This window comes from Pseudophryne corroboree, chromosome 1 (assembly GCF_028390025.1).
Source record: "Pseudophryne corroboree isolate aPseCor3 chromosome 1, aPseCor3.hap2, whole genome shotgun sequence".
Classification (NCBI taxonomy): Eukaryota; Metazoa; Chordata; class Amphibia; order Anura; family Myobatrachidae; genus Pseudophryne; species Pseudophryne corroboree.
This window is the reverse complement of record NC_086444.1, coordinates 45228107-45250986: the sequence shown is the minus strand read 5'-3', so window position 1 is coordinate 45250986 and position 22880 is coordinate 45228107. Positions and strand designations below refer to the sequence as shown.

At 47.6% G+C, this 22880-nt stretch overlaps 1 protein-coding gene across 2 annotated transcripts in view; it reads right to left on the bottom strand.

Annotated features, from left to right (window-relative positions):
* Positions 1-22880, bottom strand: part of FYTTD1 (forty-two-three domain containing 1) — a 112933-nt gene that overhangs the window by 45402 nt on the left and 44651 nt on the right. For both annotated transcript variants that reach the window (XM_063959105.1, XM_063959113.1), the window contains exon 2: positions 8332-8474. The gene's annotated coding sequence lies outside the window, so the exon portion shown is untranslated. The remainder of the gene's footprint in view (positions 1-8331; positions 8475-22880) is intronic.

The following is a 22880-nucleotide window of genomic DNA, read 5'->3' as shown; positions in this document are numbered from 1 at the left end:
GGTATGCACCCCTGCCTGTGCCATGCCCATACTATCTGCTTCTGCTCTTAGTCTCCTATAGATTTGGCCAGATCTGTGACTCATTTGACTAACTCCGCCCAGTGTTGTGACTCCGCCCAGCGTTAGCAAATGAATCACAAAGTCACAGATCTGGGCTATTATATAGGAGATGTCCCCTCTCAGTCGCCTCTTTTGCAGTGTAAACATATCTAACCTTGTTAGTCTTTCCTCATAATCCAGTGCCTCTAACCAGTCTGGTGGCTCGCCTCTGAACCTTTTCGAGTTCCAAGATATCTTTTTTATAGTGAGGTGCCCAGAACTGTACACAATATTCCAGGTGTGGCCGCACCAATGATTTATACAGTGGCAGGATTACACTCATCCCTCGTCTCCATACCCCGTTTTAGCATGCTAACACCTTATTAGCCTTTGTTGCTGCATTTTGACATTGCGTACTGCTACTAAGTTTATTGTCGATGAGCACTCCCAAATCTTTTTCAACTACTGTTATCCCTACATTTTCCCCATTTAGTTTATAGGCTGCCTGATTGTTATAGTCCCAAAGTGCATAACTTTTTTTTTAATAAAGTAATTTTTATTCAACAAATTGGAGAAAAAGGTACAGACATTGCAGAGCATCACAATTCCACAACAATAAATCTAGCAGCTCGAGGGAAAGCCCCGATATTAAGGGAAATTCGCAGTTGAGGGATATCAGAACATAATCATGAGGAAATTACACATAATGTCCTGTTGTACAGATTATTTGGGTCTGCAAAATCCGCAGCCATAAATATAAATCCTCATACATTTTTATATTTACGTCCTTAAGCTAACCAGTAAAAAACATATACTTAAAAGAAAAGAATAAAATAAAATACAAAAACAAAACCCGAAGCAAGTCGAGAAGGGGTAGTCTGAATTCGGACCACCGTAGTCATACAATTAAGTAGGCGACTCCGCAGGGTTCAATCGCCAAGCATCTCAGGTACGTCACTAAGCAGTAAATATTTGGTAAGTTAGCATTGCAGTGCCCTCTAAAGTTGAGGGACCAGGTGAGCATGGGGAGAGTCAAGCCATGGAGACCAGACCCTTTCAAATTTGGCTGATGCACCTTGTTTCATATATACATATCTTTCCTTAATTATTGTATCATTAATTAGGGTCTTAAGCGCTGAAACCAATGGGGCTCTAGGGGCCATCCATAGCCTCGCAATGCAAACCTTAGCCAAGGCACATACACTGCGAGCATAAAGACCCATCGAAACAGACAGAGAAGATGAGTATCCCATTCCCAGAATACAGAATTGAGGGGTAAGCAGTTCGCCAGCCACTCCCGTACTCTCCAGGATTGACCTGACCCCCAACCAGAACACCCTCAACCTCGGGCAATCCCACACTAAATGCCAAAACGTTCCCACCTCCCCCCCGCATTTAGGACAAAGACCAGATCCGCCCGTACCGAAAGTAGCCAGCCTAGCCGGAGTTATATACGTTCTGTGTAAGATGAAGAATTGAATCTGCTGATATCTAAGAGATTTGGTTACTTTGGCAGGGTATTCCAGAGCAAGGGCCCAGTCCTCCTCAGTTATTAAACCCATATCCTTCTCCCACCTTCCACGGAGACGTGTCAGAGGGTCCGCATGGAGACTAGCAAGTAAATATCCATACGCACAGGAGACCATCTTAGCTCGACCCAAAGTAGCCACAAAGGTCTTGATGGGAAATGGGAGGATTCGTGGGGGGGACTCAGCGAACTGGGACTGGAGGGCGTGACGAAGCTGGAGATATCTGAAAAAATAGGAATTGGGTAACCCAAACTCATCTTTCAGTTGCTGAAAAGACCTGAGTACCCCATCTAGGTAAAGTTGGGAGATAGAAATCACCGATCTAGGGGCCCATACCTCCCGCCCCTCAAGTGCATGTAATTCAGGGAGCCAGTCAGAGTACCAAAGGGGGGTGTCAGGGTCCAGACCATCGTATCCTAAGAGGACTCTCAGGGCCTGCCATATTTTTAATGCCTGAAAAATAATAGGGGGAAGAAACCGAGCCATGCTCCCGCTCAGCAGTACCTGCACAGGAGAGAGGTAAGGAAAGTAACAGCGAATAAACTCACAGTGTAAGGAGTCAACCCCAGAATCCTGCGCCCACACACTAATATGAGTCAGCTGAGCAGCGTAGTAATACATCTGAAAATTAGGCAGAGCCAGGCCACCGTCAGAGCGCTGCCTGGTAAGGGTATTTAGCTGTATCCTAGGTCGTTTGTTAGCCCATATCAGGGAGGATAGAACACTATTCAATTTTCTAAAAAATAGCGGATAAATATATACCGGGGACTGGAGAATAATGTATAAAAGTTTGGGCAGTATAATCATTTTAATGAGATTGACCCTACCAGACACCGTCAATGGAAGCTTACACCAAGTTTTGGATTTGCCCATGACCCACTGCATGGTTGGGTCCAGGTTCAGAGGGACAAAGTCAGAAGGGTCGTTAGTTATTTGAATCCCGAGGTATTTAAATTGTATCGTCCAACATAGTGGCAGGGGGATTTTGGGAGTAGTAGGGGGGGGGCCTATGACTGGCATAATGTACGATTTAGACCAGTTAATTCTAAGACCCGAGTGATCCCCAAAGCGCTCAATCACATGCAGCAGAGTGGGCATTGACTTGGTGTAATCTTGCAAGAACAACAGCATGTCGTCAGCATAAAGAGCTATTCTATCCTCACGTGAGCCCGTACCGATTCCCACAATATCCGGGTGCGATCTTATCAGACAGGCCAGGGGCTCAATGGCCAGGGCAAACAGTGCGGGGGATAGGGGGCAGCCCTGTCTAGTACCACGGGATAGCTGAAAAGGGGGGGATACATAACCGTTCACCAAGATCCTGGCACTCGGATGTTGATACAGTAATTTAGTCCAACTGATAAAGTTGGGTCCAAAGCCCATACGAGCCATCACCTCCCATAGATAAGCCCATTCAACGCTGTCAAAAGCCTTGGCCGCGTCTAGCGAGACCACAGCCGAGTCAGAAGGGGAGTCATGTGGGAGTTGGAGAATGGTATATAATCTACGCAAGTTAATAGATGTGGATTTGCCTGGCATAAAGCCAGTCTGATCCGAGTGAACGAGGGAGGTGATCACTGCGTTAAGCCGTATCGCCAATATCTTTGCCAGGATCTTAGCATCGGTGGGAATCAGGGAAATTGGCCTATATGAGTCTGGAGACCCAGGGTCCTTACCGGGCTTTGGAATCACTATTATAATTGCCTCTGACATAGAGAGGGGAAGCTAGTTATTGGCGAATATATCCAAGTATAGGGCATGGAGTCTGGGCCCAAAGAAATCTATATGGGTTTTGTAAACCTCGGAGGGAATCCCGTCACACCCCGGAGCCTTGCCACTAGGGGACATACCAATGGCCGCAGTCACCTCCTCGAGCATCAAGGGCGCCTCCAGCAGCTCACAGGCCTCAGGGGAGAGTGCGGGCATCGCAACACCTCTCAGGTAGTGCGAGATGTCTAGGGCAGAGCACGTCAATTGTGAGCTATAAACTCCAGAGTAATAAGATCTAAATAACTGCGCAATGTCCGGCGTGGTGTCTACAAAGGAGCCATCCCCATCGGACATCTGGGTGATCGTAGACCCAGGCCGATCGTAGTGTATCAGACGGGCCAGGAGTCCCCCCGTCCTATCAGCCTGCATATAAATATTGGTAGCCTTAAAAAGGAGGGAACGTGAGTTTTTGTTGGACAGGTGAGCCATCCAAGCCGACTGAGCCACTAGCCAGCGTATCTTCGTCGCGGGGGCACCATCTAGCAAGTATTGGGTCTCCAGTTCCCTGGTGTCACTTTCAAGGGCCCGTTCTCTCTCCCTGGAGGATAGTTTATGAGCCGCTATGCGTCCAATATATGAACCTCTCAAAAAAGCCTTAAATGAATCCCAAACTATCGCACCCGGGGCTGACCCTACATTATCGTTAAAATACCCCCCCCCCCCCACTGAGTTTCCAGGTCGCTACAGTCACCTAGCTGGGTCAGCCAAGAGGGGTGCAGCTTCCAATAAGAGTGCCCCCTCTGACCTCCCACAGCAATAGTCATCAACATAGGGGAGTGGTCAGAGACCCCTCGGGCCTCATAATGAATGTCAATGATCCCCGGGACAAGGGCAGGGGACACTAGCATCAGGTCAATCCTGGAGAAGGAGCCATGAGTACTGGAAAAACAGGAGAACTGGCGGGCTGTAGGGTGACGGAGCCTCCACACATCAACCCACTGCAAGCTATCCAAGAAATCCGCAAACTTGGTAGGGCCACCACTCGCCAGCGCAACATTCGGGGAGTGCCATCGATCCATGGACAAATCTAGGATGTTATTAAAGTCACCCAGGCATATCACTGGGGTGGTAGGAGATGGAGCGATGAAAGAGGCAGCCTGTTGCAGCACAGCATATGAAAAGGGAGGGGGGACATACACCGCTAAGATATAATAAGGCTGGGAGCTCAGTTTACATTCTATAAATACAAATCTTCCGTATGGGTCAGTTTTGATCGACAACAATTCAAATTGCACTGATTTTTTTATCAGAACCGAGACACCCCTGGAAAAGGAAGAATGAGAGGCGTGGTAAGCCCATCCCACCCAGGCCCGGCGTAAAGACAATAACCTATGTCCCTCTAAGTGGGTCTCACTGAGGCATGCAATATCCGGGTCGTATTTCTTAATCATATTTAAAACCAGAGATCGTTTGATTTTGTTGTTCAGACCTCGGACATTCCATGCCAGCAGTTTCAGGTTAATCATGACTCCATGTATACTCTATGTGCCTCCCGGATAGACATTTCCCAAAATATACCCGAGAACCAACATCATCGATACCAGCAGCACATGACGTACATAAGCCCAGCATTACAATCGATAGCATTAGTAAACATCCTTGCTTCAGAAAAAACTCAAGTAAGAAAAATAACAAACTAAAGAAAAAAAACCAAAAACAGCAACAAAGAGAGCCGCAACTAGCAGCTTCCCAGTTTCCCCTACCCACCCCGTACACCCCCCAGAACACCGGCATACTTATATCCCAAACCAACAACCCAAACTACCAAGTGCAAAGAAGGCCTAGATTCTCAATTAAACCTCTAACCAACACCACTTGGACGGAAAGTCTTGAGCCACCAATGCAAAGGAGGGGGGCTCCCCGATCTAAGATCGATCCCTCCGATAGCCTAAGCCCAGCTTCTGTACTCAGGAGATCAGTCCGGAGCCAGCTGTCGAGCACCCGGTGCAAATCTGTCCAGCCATTGTGCCGCTTCCTTGGGGGAATTAAAAAACTTGGTCTCCCCATCCGCCACAACTCGGAGCCTTGAGGGAAACAGCATGGAATACGGGATGTTGAGGTCTCGCAGACGCCGTTTAATGGGCATAAACTGGGCTCTGTCCTTCTGGACGTCTGCGGCAAAGTCCGGGAAGGCCGACACCTTGACTCCATTACGGACCAGCGGGCCCTTTGTACGTCCTAGGCGAAGAACTGAGTCCCGGTCCTTATAGTGCAGGAATTTGGCGATGAAGGTGCGAGGAGGGGCACCAGGAGGTAGTGGCCGAGATGGTATCCTATGTGCACGCTCCACCGTGAATTGGGCCGTAAAGGACTCAGCGCCATACATCTCCTTGAGCCATGATTCGAGGAAGTCCTCCGGCTGCGAGCCCTCTTCTCTTTCAGGTAGGCCTACAAATCTGACGTTGTTCCTGCGCAGTCGTCCCTCCATGTCTAAAAGCTTGGTTTGGAGGGAGGAAACTTGCTGGGTCACCGTGGATACGGACTGCTTCAATGGGCCGCACATATCCTCCAGGTTGGAGACCCTTGTCTCTGCCTCACCCACTCTCTCACGGATACGCTGAACATCTTGTCGGAGTAAGGATAGGTCACACTGCACCTTTTCCATCTTGTCGGAGAGACGCTGTTCACTGCCAGCTATAGCCTCCAGCACCTGTTGAATAGACGGCGCCTCCGCCACCTCTGGGGAACCGTCTGCAGATGCAGAGGGGGAGTTTGAGTGGGTCGGAGAGGTTCCCTGGGAAGGAGCCGATGACACCTTGGGAGTGGGTTGCCTGGCATATCTTTCTAGTTTGGCCGCGGCCGCACTCTGGCCGCCCTTAACCATATTGGACAGGAGCAGTCACACCCACCCCAGGACAGGGTTTTCAGAATCACGTGTGGGTAGAAGGCGGTAGCAGCAAGGACGTGTGCAATCCGTGGCGGTAAACAACCGTGCCCGGTCTTTAGGCCAAGTTATCAATGGATAAAAACTACAGGCTTGTGTAAAATCAGCAATACGGATGGGGATATTGAGGAGGAAATGTCCTGTAGCAATTCCGGGAGGCAAGGGTAGGATATTGGTGTGTACTACCCTGTAGGATATTAGTGCAGTACAGCAGTGCAGTCAATTCCAATCTATATGCAGCTACTATTTGACAGAATGGGAGAGCCGCATAGCAGGAACAGCCGATTATGCTTCCACGAACATGTTAAGTTAATATAGAAAATATAGATATTGAGAGGCTGAGAATGGATGAGAGCAGCTTGCAGTAAGGTCTCAGAGATCAGGAACAGTTCACAGGGCGCAGGAACATCCTATCAGGCAGCCCATCAGCTATTCAGACTTGGGCAGCAGCCTTTATAATCCAATAATTATCAAGAGAGGAAAAATGGGAGAGAGCATGTATCCAGCTCCCAAAGACAGGTCACAAGGCACATGAGGATCCCACAGACAGCTTTCCATATGTCCAGGCACGGGCAGCAGCCCATATACTAAGATGGCCGCCGTGTCCCCTCCCCTTCCCCAGGAGTACCTGTACTTGTACTTTCGTCGGCTATCCGTGCCCTTAGCCACAGCCTGATAGGTATAAGAGGAGTTATCCCCTGTGTGTAGTCCCTCCGCGGCGTCCGGGGGCCGCAACAGCCGCCGCTCGAGCTCAGGGCGACCCGCGGTCCAGGCCACCGAAATCGAGGCCGGGGATCCGGAGGAGGTGTAGGCCGCAGTGCTGGAGAGCGGTCAGCGCCGCTTCACGGGTCCCGGAGAATGCAGAAAAAGGCACCCGCCGGTGTCCACAGCTTGTGGAGAAGATTCCGGCCGGGCAGAGGCACCAGAGGGGGTCAGGATCGATTGCAGGAGTTTGGTGGCCGGGGAGCTCCCGAGTTCTGCTGCTTACTCCTCAGCCGTCGTAGCCACCCAAAGTGCATAACTTTACTGATTGTTATAGTCCCAAAGTGCATAACTTTACGTTTGTCTGTATTGAACCTCATTCTCCATTTATCCGCCCAGATCTCAAGTCTAGATAAGTCATTCTGTAGAGACTCAACATATCCCTATCAATAAGGAATTGTTAAAAGTAATGTTTTGTTAAAAGGAATTGTTAAAAGTAATGACCGAGTCCACAGCAGCGATCTTTGTGACATCAGTAGTGTGTATGGCTGCAGCCACACATGTATAATGACCTGCTGTGGTGTGTACTCATTGGAGTGCAGCGGCTTTATTTTGTATTATCGTCATCACAGTCATCAGTAAATGACTTTACCCTTACCAAACATCACTGATGCTGGATCTGATGGGAAACTGCCCCGTCAGCAACAGCACTTTCACAGATGACCACACGTGATTTTAACCTTTAATAATAATAATAGATGATCATACAATTATAGCTATATATTACACTCATAAGTGATAGGACATAATGCAATATACAGTAGTGCTGACAAATGACTCGTGAGCCCCAATTTGTGTATCTTTTTGCTAAAGCACATATAGAAAAGTATGAGGACAAGTTTAACACATAGTAAACCCAAAGCTTAACTGAGCAAACTCATTAAAAACCCCCATTCATAACTTTATGAAATATAAAATTTTTTATATATATATATATATATATATATATATATATATATATATATATATTATATATATATATATATATATATATATATATATATATATATATAAAATTGTGAAATAAACTACAAAAGAAAACAAACAAAAAAAACCCTACCTGCTCATGTGAATAGCCCCTATGAAACGAGCATGGAGCACATGTATAAAGAACATTTTTAAGAAAATACCAACAATATTTAGCTTTTTAGATCTGTTAAGCGCCACTGTGACCCTTCCCCTCAGGCCCCTCCCACTGCAGTTTACATTTTGGAATAAAAGGATTTAAAAAAATTGTTGTATTCCCGCTACTCTGTCCTGGGCACCAAACCCTGCCCAGGCGTCGGGGGATCAGGGAAAGATGACAATCTGTCATTGTTACACAATGTTGTGTCATTTACACTGTACCTGAGGGTGAGGAAGGTCAGGGACTGCCGGGAAAGGGTGGCCTCCGGCACATCGCAGAAGGAATTCTGATAAAGGTTCAGACTTTCCAAGAAAGCGCAGTGACAGATCTCTGCAGCAATGTCAGGTAGTCTATCCAGAGAGACCTAAAACAGAACATTATAACCATTACTAATTAGGCAGAGTTTTAAAAAGGAATGAAATTAATAATTCATACTAGCCTTGCTGCAAGCAAATGTGTGTATGTGTCTCACACAAAAGAGCTACTGTTTACTAATTACTGTATAATATTGTGTATTTACTGTTCACAGCTGATGCTTTGAATGTTAATTAAGAAAACTGAACTATTACAGACAGTAAATTCTCAATTTACATAAGAGTAAATACAGGTGATCAGCAGGCAGCGCTGGGGCAGCATGCCGCCATACAAGTGAAGCCCAAGTTCCTTCCTTTGCCGTCATAAACCTGGTGATATTTTACACAATAGGGGGCCTTTTTCCATGATTAAATAGGTGGTTTAAACGTATAAATGGGATTAAAAGTAATGTGCGGCCCTTTTTGAAGTTTGAAGTCTCCACCATGTGGTTCGTGAAATGTAATCACTGGTCTAAGGTGTGCCTCGGGTCAGGTATGAAATATCGTCAGTTGGGATGACGGCGGTCAGAAAACCGATAGCAGCATCCCAACAGCTGAAATGCTGACAAGAGCCGGTAAGTAGTCTAACCCTCCCCCCTACCTTTTAAGGGCCTAACGACTTAGTTAAATTAGAAGCATGGGCAGCCAAATGGAGAATGCGCTTCAATACAAAGTGTAAGGTAATGCGCTGTGGTAACAAGAACAAAAATAACACCTACCTACTAAATGGGGTAAAATTAGGGGATTCTGTACTAGAAAAGGACTTGGGTGTTCTCATAGATAGCAAACTAAGCAGCAGTACCCAATGTAGGACTGCAGCAAAGAAGGCTAATAAGATATTAGCATGCATAAAACGGGGAATTGATGCAAGGGACGAGGGTGTTATACTCCCGTTATATAAATCACTAGTGAAGCCACACCTTGAATACTGTGTACAATTCTGGGCACCATATTACAAAAAGGATATCCTGGAGCTAGAAAAGGTACAGAGGCGGGCGACCAAACTAATTAAGGGCATGGAAACACTAGAACACGAGGAAAGGCTTGCAAGGCTAGGCATGTTTACACTGGAAAAGAGGAGACTGGGAGGCGACATGATCAACATCTACAAATATATAAGGGGACAATACACAGACCTGTCGCAAGACCTGTTTTTGGTTAGAACAACACAGAGGACTCGGGGACACTCACTTAGGTTAGAGGAGAGGAGATTCCGCACATCACAGCGCAAAGGCTTTTTCACGGTAAAGACCATACGTGTTTGGAATTCCCTGCCTGAGGTAGTTGTAATGGCGGACTCAGTCAACGCCTTTAAGAATGGGTTAGATTAATTCCTAATGGATAAGGATATCCAGGGTTACAGGGCATAGTCACGCACTATAGATACAGGTTGAGTCTCCCTTATCCAAAATGCTCGGGACCAGAGGTATTTTGGATATGGGATTTTTCCGTATTTTGGAATAATTGCATACCATAATGAGATATCATGGTGATGGGACCTAAATCTAATCACAAAATGCATTTATGTTACATATACACCTTATACACACAGCCGGAAGGTAATTTTAGCCAATATTTTTTATAACTTTGTGCATTAAACAAAGTGTGTGTACATTCACACAATTCATTTATGTTTCATATACACCTTATACACACAGCCTGAAGGTCATTTAATACAATATTTTTAATAACTGTGTATTAACCAAAGTTTGTGTACATTAAGCCATCAAAAAAATAAGAATTTACTTACCGATAATTCTATTTCTCGGAGTCCGTAGTGGATGCTGGGGTTCCTGAAAGGACCATGGGGAATAGCGGCTCCGCAGGAGACAGGGCACAAAAAGTAAAGCTTTAGGATCAGGTGGTGTGCACTGGCTCCTCCCCCTATGACCCTCCTCCAAGCCTCAGTTAGGATACTGTGCCCGGACGAGCGTACACAATAAGGAAGGATTTTGAATCCCGGGTAAGACTCATACCAGCCACAACAATCACACTGTACAACCTGTGATCTGAACCCAGTTAACAGTATGATAACAGCGGAGCCTCTGAAAGATGGCTCACAACAATAATAACCCGATTTTTTGTAACTATGTACAAGTAATGCAGATAATCCGCACTTGGGATGGGCGCCCAGCATCCACTACGGACTCCGAGAAATAGAATTATCGGTAAGTAAATTCTTATTTTCTCTATCGTCCTAGTGGATGCTGGGGTTCCTGAAAGGACCATGGGGATTATACCAAAGCTCCCAAACGGGCGGGAGAGTGCGGATGACTCTGCAGCACCGAATGAGAGAACTCCAGGTCCTCCTCAGCCAGGGTATCAAATTTGTAGAATTTTGCAAACGTGTTTGCCCCTGACCAAGTAGCAGCTCGGCAAAGTTGTAATGCCGAGACCCCTCGGGCAGCCGCCCAAGATGAGCCCACCTTCCTTGTGGAATGGGCATTTACATATTTTGGCTGTGGCAGGCCTGCCACAGAATGTGCAAGCTGAATTGTATTACACATCCAACTAGCAATAGTCTGCTTAGAAGCAAGAGCACCCAGTTTGTTGGGTGCATACAGGATAACAGCAAGTCAGTTTTCCTGACTCCAGCCGTCCTGGAACCTATACTTTCAGGGCCCTGACAACATCCAGCAACTTGGAGTCCTCCAAGTCCCTAGTAGGCGCAAGGCACCACAATAAGCTGGTTCAGGTGAAACACTGACACCAACTTAGGGAGAGAACTGGGGACGAGTCCGCAGCTCTGCCCTGTCCGAATGGACAAACAGATATGGGCTTTTTTGAGAAAAAAAAAAAAACACCAATTTGACACTCGCCTGGCCCAGGCCAGGGCCAAGAGCATGGTCACTTTTCATGTGAGATGCTTCAAATCCACAGATTTGACTGGTTTTAAACCAATGTGATTTGAGGAATCCCAGAACTACGTTGAGATCCCACAGTGCCACTGGAGGCACAAAAGGGGGTTGTATATGCAATACTCCCTTGACAAACTTCTGGACTTCAGGAACTGAAGCCAATTCTTTCTGGAAGAAAATCGACAGGGCCGAAATTTGAACCTTAATGGGCCCCAATTTGAGGCCCATAGACACTCCTGTTTGCAGGAAATGCAGGAATCGACCGAGTTGAAATTTCTTCGTGGGGCCTTCCTGGCCTCACACCACGCAACATATTTTCGCCACATGTGGTGATAATGTTGTGCGGTCACCTCCTTCCTGGCTTTGACCAGGGTAGGAATGACCTCTTCCGGAATGCCTTTTTCCCTTAGGATCCGGCGTTCCACCGCCATGCCGTCAAACGCAGCTGCGGTAAGTCTTGGAACAGACATGGTACTTGCTGAAGCAAGTCCCTTCTTAGCGGCAGAGGCCATAAGTCCTCTGTGAGCATCTCTTGAAGTTCCGGGTACCAAGTCCTTCTTGGCCAATCCGGAGCCATGAGTATAGTTCTTACTCCTCTACGTCTTATAATTCTCAGTACCTTAGGTATGAGAAGCAGAGTAGGGAACACATACACCGACTGGTACACCCACGGTGTTACCAGAACGTCCACAGCTATTGCCTGAGGGTCTCTTGACCTGGCGCAATACCTGTCCCGTTTTTTGTTCAGACGGGACGCCATCATGTCTACCTTGGTATTTCCCAACGGTTCACAATCATGTGGAAAAACTTCCCGATGAAGTTTCCACTCTCCCGGGTGGAGGTCGTGCCTGCTGAGGAAGTCTGCTTCCCAGTTTCCACTCCCGGAATGAAACACTGCTGACAGTGCTATCACATGATTTTCCGCCCAGCGAAAAGTCCTTGCAGTTTTTGCCATTGCCCTCCTGCTTCTTGTGCCGCCCTGTCTGTTTACGTGGGCGACTGCCGTGATGTTTTTCCCACTGGATCAATACCGGCTGACCTTGAAGCAGAGGTCTTGCTAAGCTTAGAGCATTATAAATTTACCCTTAGCTCCAGTATATTTATGTGGAGAAAAGTCTCCAGACTTGATCACACTCCCTGGAAATTTTTTCCTTGTGTGACTGCTCCCCAGCCTCTCGGGCTGGCCTCCGTGGTCACCAGCATCCAATCCTGAATGCCGAATCTGCGGCCCTCTAGAAGATGAGCACTCTGTAACCACCACAGGAGAGACACCCTTGTCCTTGGATATAGGGTTATCCGCTGATGCATCTGAAGATGCGATCCGGACCATTTGTCCAGCAGATCCCACTGAAAAGTTCTTGCGTGAAATCTGCCAAATGGAATTGCTTCGTAGGAAGCCACCATTTTTACCAGGACCCTTGTGCAATGATGCACTGACACTTTTCCTGGTTTTAGGAGGTTTTTGACTAGCTCGGATAACTCCCTGGCTTTCTCTTCCGGGAGAAACACCTTTTTCTGGACTGTGTCCAGAATCATCCCTAGGCACAGCAGACGTGTCGTCAGGATCAGCTGCGATTTTGGAATATTTAGAATCCACCCGTGCTGTTGTAGCAGTATCCGAGATAGTGCTACTCCGACCTCCAACTGTTCCCTGGACTTTGCCCTTATCAGGAGATCGTCCAAGTAAGGGGTAATTTAAGACGCCTTTTCTTCGATGAAGAAGAATCATCATTTCGGCCATTACCTTGGTAAAGACCCGGGGTGCCGTGGACAATCCAAACGGCAGCGTCTGAAACTGATAGTGACAGTTCTATACCACGAACCTGAGGTACCCTTAGTGAGAAGGGCAAATTTGGGACATGGAGGTAAGCATCCCTGATGTCCCGGGACACTATATAGTCCCCTTCTTCCTGGTTCGTTATCACTGCTCTGAGTGACTCCCTCTTGCTTTGAACCTTTGTAAGTGTTCAAATTTTTTAGATTTAGAATAGGTCTCACCTAGCCTTCTGGCTTCAGTACCACAATATAGTGTGGAATAATACCCCTTTCCTTGTTGTAGGAGGGGTAATTTGATTATCACCTGCTGGGAATACAGCTTGTGAATTTTTTTTTTTTTTCCATACTGCCTCCTTGTCGGAGGGAGACCTTGGTAAAGCAGACTTCAGGAGCCTGCGAGGGGGAAACGTTTCGACATTCCAATCTGTACCCCTGGGATACTACTTGTAGGATCCAAGGGTCCTGTACGGTCCCAGCGTCATGCTGAGAGCTTGGCAGAAGCGGTGGAAGGCTTCTGTTCCTGGGAATGGGCTGCCTGCTGCAGTCTTCTTCCCTTTCCTCTATCCCTGGGCAAATATGACTCTTATAGGGACGAAAGGACTGAGGCTGAAAAGACGGTGTCTTTTTCTGCAGAGATGTGACTTAGGGTAAAAACGGTGGATTTTCCAGCAGTTGCCGTGGCCACCAGGTCCGATGGACCGACCGCAAATAACTCCTCTTCCTTTATACGGCAATACACCTTTGTGCCGTTTGGAATCTGCATCACCTGACCACTGTCGTGTCCATAAACATCTTCTGGCAGATATGGACATCGCACTTACTCTTGATGCCAGAGTGCAAATATCCCTCTGTGCATCTCGCATATATAGAAATGCATCCTTTAAATGCTCTATAGTCCATAAAATACTGTCCCTGTCAAGGGTATCAATATTTTTAGTCAGGGAATCCGACCAAGCCACCCCAGCTCTGCACATCCAGGCTGAGGCGATCGCTGGTCGCAGTATAACACCAGTATGTGTGTATATACTTTTATATGATATTTTCCAGCCTCCTGTCAGCTGGTTCCTTGAGGACGGCCCTATCTATAGACGGTACCGCCACTTGTTTTGATAAGCGTGTGAGCGCCTTATCCACCCTAAGGGGTGTTTCCCAACGCGCCCTAACTTCTGGCGGGGAAGGGTATACCGCCAATAATTTTCTATCGGGGGGAACCCACGCATCATCACACACTTCATTTAATTTATCTGATTCAGGAAAAACTACAGGTAGTTTTTTTTCACATCCCACATACTACAAGTACCACAAAAGAGGGTATTATCAGAAATATGTAACCCCTCCTTCATTGCCCTTAACGTGTGGCCCTAATAAGGAATACGTTTGTTTATTCACCGTCGACACTGGATTCAGTGTCCGTGTCTGTGTCGACCGACTAAGGTAAACGGGCGTTTTAAAACCCCTGACGGTGTTTTTGAGACGTCTGGACCGGTACTAATTGTTTGTCGGCCGTCTCATGTCGTCAACCGACCTTGCAGCGTGTTGACATTATCACGTAATTCCCTAAATAAGCCATCCATTCCGGTGTCGACTCCCTAGAGAGTGACATCACCATTACAGGCAATTGCTCCGCCTCCTCACCAACATCGTCCTCATACATGTCGACACACACGTACCGACACACAGCACACACACAGGGAATGCTCTGATAGAGGACAGGACCCACTAGCCCTTTGGAGAGACAGAGGGAGAGTTTGCCAGCACACACCAAAAAACGCTATAATTATATAGGGACAACCTTATATAAGTGTTTTCCCTTATAGCATCTTTTTTTATTTATTTCTAACGCCAAATTAGTGCCCCCCCTCTCTGTTTTAACCCTGTTTCTGTAGTGCAGTGCAGGGGAGAGCCTGGGAGCCTTCCCTCCAGCCTTTCTGTGAGGGAAAATGGCGCTGTGTGCTGAGGAGATAGGCCCCGCCCCTTTTTCGGCGGCCTCGTCTCCCGCTCTTCAACGGATTCTGGCAGGGGTTAAATATCTCCATATAGCCCCCGGAGGCTATATGTGAGGTATTTTTTGCCAAAAAATAGGTTTACATTGCCTCCCAGGGCGCCCCCCTCCCAGCGCCCTGCACCCTCAGTGACTGCCGTGTGAAGTGTGCTGAGAGCAATGGCGCACAGCTGCAGTGCTGTGCGCTACCTTAAGAAGACTGAGGAGTCTTCTGCCGCCGATTCTGGACCTTCTTCTCTTTTCAGCATCTGCAAGGGGGCCGGCGGCGAGGCTCCGGTGACCATCCAGGCTGTACCTGTGATCGTCCCTCTGGAGCTAATGTCCAGTAGCCAAAGAAGCCAATCCATCCTGCACGCAGGTGAGTTCACTTCTTCTCCCCTAAGTCCCTCGTTGCAGTGATCCTGTTGCCAGCAGGACTCACTGTAAAATAAAAAAACCTAAGCTAAACTTTTCTAAGCAGCTCTTTAGGAGAGCCACCTAGATTGCACCCTTCTCGGCCGGGCACAAAAATCTAACTGAGGCTTGGAGGAGGGTCATAGGGGGAGGAGCCAGTGCACACCACCTGATCCTAAAGCTTTACTTTTTGTGCCCTGTCTCCTGCGGAGCCGCTATTCCCCATGGTCCTTTCAGGAACCCCAGCATCCACTAGGACGATAGAGAAACAAAGGTTTCACTATCTCACTCACACTCAAAAAAGTCCGTATTTCGGAATATTCCGTATTTTGGAATATTTGGATATGGGATACTCAACCTGTACTGCAAAAAGAGGGATACAATGCAATGGCTGACATCAGCATCAGTCAAAACTTTAGACCAAATAAACCTGCTCAGGAGACTACAAATAGGTTGAACTCGATGGACAAATTGTCTTTTTTCAACCTCAGATACTATGTTATGTTACTAACCTTATCCCCCCCACCACCACCCTAAACCTAACCATCTCCCCCCCAACAGCCTAACCCTCCCTCCCCGCACCTTAACAGTAAGTCCCACAGGGGTAGCCTAAACCTAACTGCCCATCCCCGACACAGCACTTACCTGCCCCGCTGTTTCAACAATCCGAACTCAACGGTCAGGATTCCAGCATCAACGTTCTGACCCGTTTCGGGTTTCCGGTGCTGGAATTTCGGCATGTGTCGGGATTCCGGTGCTGGAATTTCGGCATGTGTCGGGATTCCGGTGCCGGAATCCTGACTGTCGTGGTTTCCCGTGTGCCTCACCTCACTGAATATGAAAATGGAAAGAGGCTACATGGGGAAGGATTCGATATTTTTTTTGGGGTGAGGCTATAACTAATGGGCGCCTCATGGTCCAATTCAATTGTTGCTCCGATCGGGCACGTGTGTATTATTTCTGATGTGGTAATCGGAAACTAGCAAAAAAGTCAGTCTTTTTGTTGCCCAAACGGCATTTTCCTTGTTACGACCAACAGTTTAGACGGGTTTAGCCACTTTAAAATTTTAAACCTGATTCATTTGGGAGTGATCTGAATATCGCCACAACATTGCAGACCGGTGATTGTGACCACAAAAACAATTGATTGCCACCAAGTCTGCACTGTTGTCCTTTGATGTTGAGGTCCTATCATAAGGACTTCTGTTTTATCATGGTTCAGTCTCAGCCAACTGGCACTCATCCACTCCTGGAGCTCAGCTAGGCAGCCATTTAGGGTTGTTATTGGGTTCTCAGTGACTGGAGCAAAGGACAGGTATAGTTGTGTATCATCTGAACAACAGTGGCAGACAAGGTCATGACGTCATCTAATTTTTTTCACCCAGTGGTAGCATGTATACTGCAAAAACCATGGGAGATCGTATAGAACATTGCCACCAGTTCCACTGCCATGTGGTGTTCCGCAATGTGTGTTCTCCAGATCAAACGCTCTGTGACCTGCTGGTGAGAAATTATTTGAACCAGCTAAGGACTGTGCCATCCAGTCCACATACATTTTTCAGAATTCCATGGTAAGAAGGAAAAGTGTGGGATGGGGAAGGGTCATACGGAATTGCTGTTCAATGGTTATGGCAGGTGTAAATTTCTCAACTGGTGGTACAATATTTTATATGATGGTGGGAGTTAATTAAATGAATAATGAAGTAGCGGTGGTGCCGGTTAATTTATGGAGTAGTAGATGGGATTTCTATAACTCTATGGGAGCTTTGGGACTACGGTCAGGGCAGTTGGAAATTAGTTTGTGCTAACTAGTTATTTAATTTCAGGGTTTGTTTGTTTGTTTTGGGGGGGGGGGGGTGCGGGAGAGATAGGTTTAATCACTAAATGTGAACCCTAGGGCTTGTTGCAGGCAGTGACTCTTAATAAACGTCAGTAGTGCTGACTGAACTTCGGGGGCTGTTTGAAGGCAAGACTGATCTCTCACAAGTAGTCTGTCCATGTACATATTCCAGTTTTTCCAAACAAAGGGGGGAATTCAATTCAGCGTGAGTTTGTTAATCTCTTGGGATAAGTGGCGAAATTCATGCCTGCACTGTAAACCCCCGAACAGCATTTTTTCTACTCGCAGCTACCAGAGATGCAAGCAGAAATTCATGCTAGCTAGTGCTTTGGGGCTAGTCGCAGTGATACTACGTACAGTTATAGCCCCACACCCGACGCAAGTCTGAAAAATAGGATTTTAATTAACTACCGGTAAATCTTTTTCTCGTAGTCCGTAGAGGATGCTGGGGTCCACATTAGTACCATGGGGTATAGACTGGTCCACTAGGAGCCACTGGCACTTTAAGGGTGGGATTTAAATCTTCTATTGCCCCCAATCTCCAGTCTAAAGTGACTGGAGATCGCGGGGCGATATTCTAATGACCCCCGTTTTCGCGCTGATCGCACCCATAAGAGACGGGTTTAGCCGCGTAAAGCAGCTAAACCCGACTAAAGACATGGGCGCGATCGTGAAAAGTCCTGTTTGGGCGTCCAAACGGGTCATTTTTCACGCATTTCAGCTTGCCACCCCTGGGGGTGGCGAGCTGAAATGCTGATATCGCACCCATCGGCAGTAACATTTGAATACTGCCGACAGGCGCAATGGGGGTGGGAGGGTGCAGAGAAAATTTGAATCCCGCCCTAAGTTTAATTGTGTGGGCTGGCTCCTTCCTCTATGCACCACCTACCAGACTCAGTCTAGAAACTGTGCCCGAGAAGACGGACAACTTCGAGAGAATGATCTTACACAGATAGTGGCGAGATTCACACCAGCTCACACATACAAGGCAAACCAAGCTAACTAGCTTGAAAACTCAGCAACGGCTGAACATCAGTACTTAACCAAGTAACAAAGCAGTACTGAACTAAGTAACCACTGCAGGATCACGAAGCGCTGGGCGGGCTACGAGAAAAGGATTTACCGGTAGGTAATTAAAATAAGAATTTACTTACCGATAATTCTATTTCTCATAGTCCGTAGTGGATGCTGGGAACTCCGTAAGGACCATGGGGAATAGCGGCTCCACAGGAGACTGGGCACAAAAAGTAAAAGCTTTAGACTAGCTGGTGTGCACTGGCTCCTCCCCCTATGACCCTCCTCCAAGCCTCAGTTAAGATACTGTGCCCGGACGAGCGTACATAATAAGGAAGGATCTTGAATCCCGGGTAAGACTCATACCAGCCACACCAATCACACCGTACAACTTGTGATCTGAACCCAGTTAACAGTATGATAACCGTAGGAGCCTCTGAAAAGATGGCTTCCAACAATAAACAACCCGATTTGTTTGTAACAATAACTATATACAAGTATTGCAGACAATCCACACTTGGGATGGGCGCCCAGCATCCACTACGGACTATGAGAAATAGAATTATCGGTAAGTAAATTCTTATTTTCTCTGACGTCCTAGTGGATGCTGGGAACTCCGTAAGGACCATGGGGATTATACCAAAGCTCCCAAACGGGCGGGAGAGTGCGGATGACTCTGCAGCACCGAATGAGAGAACTCCAGGTCCTCCTCAGCCAGGGTATCAAATTTGTAGAATTTAGCAAACGTGTTTGTCCCTGACCAAGTAGCTGCTCGGCAAAGTTGTAAAGCCGAGACCCCTCGGGCAGCCGCCCAAGATGAGCCCACCTTCCGTGTGGAATGGGCTTTTACAGATTTTGGCTGTGGCAGGCCTGCCACAGAATGTGCAAGTTGAATTGTACTACAAATCCAACGAGCAATCGTCTGCTTAGAAGCAGGAGCACCCAGCTTGTTGGGTGCATACAGTATAAACAGCGAGTCAGATTTTCTGACTCCAGCCGTCCTGGAAACATATATTTTCAGGGCCCTGACTACGTCCAGCAACTTGGAGTCCTCCAAGTCCCTAGTAGCCACAGGTACCACAATAGGTTGATTCATGTGAAACGCTGAAACCACCTTAGGGAGAAATTGAGGACGAGTCCTCAATTCCGCCCTATCCGAATGAAATATCAGGTAAGGGCTTTTATAAGATAAAGCCGCCAATTCTGATACGCGCCTGGCTGAAGCCAGGGCCAACAGCATTACCACTTTCCATGCGAGATATTTCAAATCCACTGTGGCAAGTGGTTCAAACCAATGTGATTTTAGGAACCCCAAAACTACATTGAGATCCCAAGGTGCCACTGGAGGCACAAAAGGAGGCTGTATATGCAGTACCCCTTTGACAAACGTCTGAACTTCAGGCACTGAAGCCAGTTCTTTCTGGAAGAAGATCGACAGGGCCGAAATTTGAACCTTAATGGATCCTAATTTTAGGCCCATAGACAATCCTGCTTGCAGGAAATGTAGGAAACGACCCAGTTGAAATTCCTCCGTAGGGGCCTTCTTGGCCTCACACCACGCAACATATTTTCGCCAAATGCGATGATAATGTTTTGCAGTTACATCCTTCCTGGCCTTGATCAGGGTAGGGATGACTTCATCTGGAATGAATTTTTCCTTCAGGATCCGGCGTTCAACCGCCATGCCGTCAAACGCAGCCGCGGTAAGTCTTGGAACAGACAAGGTCCCTGCTGGAGCAGGTCCTTCCTTAGAGGTAGAGGCCACGGGTCCTCCGTGAGCATCTCTTGCAGCTCCGGGTACCAAGTTCTTCTTGGCCAATCCGGAGCCACGAGTATCGTTCTTACTCCTCTCCTTCTTATGATTCTCAGTACTTTTGGTATGAGAGGAAGAGGAGGGAACACATATACCGACTGGAACACCCACGGAGTTACCAGAGTGTCCACCGCTATTGCCTGAGGGTCCCTTGACCTGGCGCAATATCTGTCCAGTTTCTTGTTAAGACGGGACGCCATCATGTCCACCTTTGGTTTTTCCCAACGGTTTACAATCACTTGGAAGACTTCTGGATGAAGTCCCCACTCCCCCGGGTGGAGGTCGTGTCTGCTGAGGAAGTCTGCTTCCCAGTTGTCCACTCCCGGAATGAACACTGCTGACAGTGCTATCACATGATTTTCCGCCCAGCGGAGAATCCTTGCAGCTTCTGCCATTGCCCTCCTGCTTCTTGTGCCGCCCTGTCTGTTTACGTGGGCGACAGCCGTGATGTTGTCCGACTGGATCAATACCGGTTGACCCTGAAGCAGAGGCCTTGCTTGACTTAGGGCATTGTAAATGGCCCTTAGCTCTAGGATATTTATGTGAAGAGACGTTTCCATGCTTGACCACAAGCCCTGGAAATTTCTTCCCTGTGTGACTGCTCCCCAGCCTCTCAGGCTGGCATCCGTGGTTGCCAGCATCCAATCCTGAATGCCGAATCTGCGGCCCTCTAGAAGATGAGCCTTCTGTAACCACCACAGGAGAGATACCCTTGTCCTTGGAGATAGGGTTATCCGCTGATGCATCTGAAGATGCGATCCGGACCATTTGTCCAGCAGATCCCACTGAAAAGTTCTTGCATGGAATCTTCCGAATGGAATCGCTTCGTAAGAAGCCACCATTTTTCCCAGGACTCTCGTGCACTGATGCACTGACACTTGTCCTGGTTTTAGGAGGTTCCTGACTAGCTCGGATAACTCCCTGGCCTTCTCCTCCGGGAGAAACACCTTTTTCTGGACTGTATCCAGAATCATCCCTAGGAACAGTAGACGTGTTGTTGGAATCAGCTGTGATTTTGGGATATTTAGAATCCACCCGTGCTGACGTAGCACTACCTGAGATAGTGCTACTCCGACCTCTAACTGTTCCCTGGACCTTGCCCTTATCAGGAGATCGTCCAAGTAAGGGATAATTAATACGCCTTTTCTTCGAAGAAGAATCATCATTTCGACCATTACCTTGGTAAAGACCCGTGGTGCCGTGGACAATCCAAACGGCAGCGTCTGAAACTGATAATGACAGTTTTGTATCACAAACCTGAGGTACCCTTGGTGAGAAGGGTAGATTGGGACATGGAGATAAGCATCCTTGATGTCTAGAGATACCATATAGTCCCCTTCTTCCAGGTTCGCTATCACTGCTCTGAGTGACTCCATCTTGAATTTGAACCTTTTTATGTAAGTGTTCAAAGATTTTAGATTTAAAATTGGTCTCACCGAGCCTTCCGGCTTCGGTACCACAAACAGCGTGGAATAATACCCCTTTCCCTGTTGTAGGAGGGGTACCTTGATTATCACCTGCTGGGAATACAGCTTGTGAATAGCTTCCAATACTGCCTCCCTGTCGGAGGGAGACGTTGGTAGAGCAGACTTCAGGAACCGGCGAGGGGGAGACGTCTCGAATTCCAATTTGTACCCCTGTGATACTACCTGCAGGATCCAGGGGTCCACTTGCGAGTGAGCCCACTGCGCGCTGAAATTCTTGAGACGGCCCCCCACCGTGCCCGAGACTGCTTGCAGAGCCCCAGCGTCATGCTGAGGACTTGGCAGAAGCGGGGGAGGGCTTCTGCTCCTGGGAAGAGGCTGCATGGTGCAGTCTTTTTCCCCTTCCTCTGCCCCGGGGCAGGAACGAGCGGCCTTTTTCCCTCTTGCCCTTATAGGGACGAAAGGACTGGGTTTGAAAAGACGGTGTCTTTTTCTGCTGAGAGGTGACCTGGGGTAAAAAGGTGGATTTTCCAGCCGTTGCTGTGGCCACCAGGTCCGATAGACCGACCCCAAATAACTCCTCCCCTTTATACGGCAATACTTCCATATGTCGTTTGGAATCTGCATCACCTGACCACTGTCGCGTCCATAACGTTCTTCTGGCAGAAATGGACATCGCACTTACTCTAGATGCCAGGGTGCAAATATCCCTCTGTGCATCTCGCATATATAGTAATGCATCCTTTAAATGCTCTATAGTTAACAATATACTGTCCCTATCCAGGGTATCAATATTTTCAGTCAGGGAATCCGACCAAGCCACTCCAGCGCTGCACATCCAGGCTGAGGCGATCGCTGGTCGCAGTATAACACCGGTATGTGTGTATATACCTTTTAAGATATTTTCCAGCCTTCTATCAGCTGGTTCCTTGAGAGCGGCCGTGTCAGGAGACGGTAACGCCACTTGTTTTGATAAGCGTGTGAGCGCCTTATCTACCCTAGGGGGTGTTTCCCAACGTGCCCTAACCTCTGGCGGGAAAGGGTATAGTGCCAATAATTTATTAGAAATCAGCAGTTTTTTATCGGGGGAAACCCACGCTTTATCACACACCTCATTTAATTCATCTGACTCAGGAAAAACCACTGGTAGTTTTTTCACACCCCACATAATACCCTTTTTTGTGGTACTTGTAGTGTCAGAAATGTGCAATGCCTCCTTCATTGCTGTGATCATGTAACGTGTGGCCCTACTGGACATTACGTTTGTCTCGTCACCGTCGACACTGGATTCAGTATC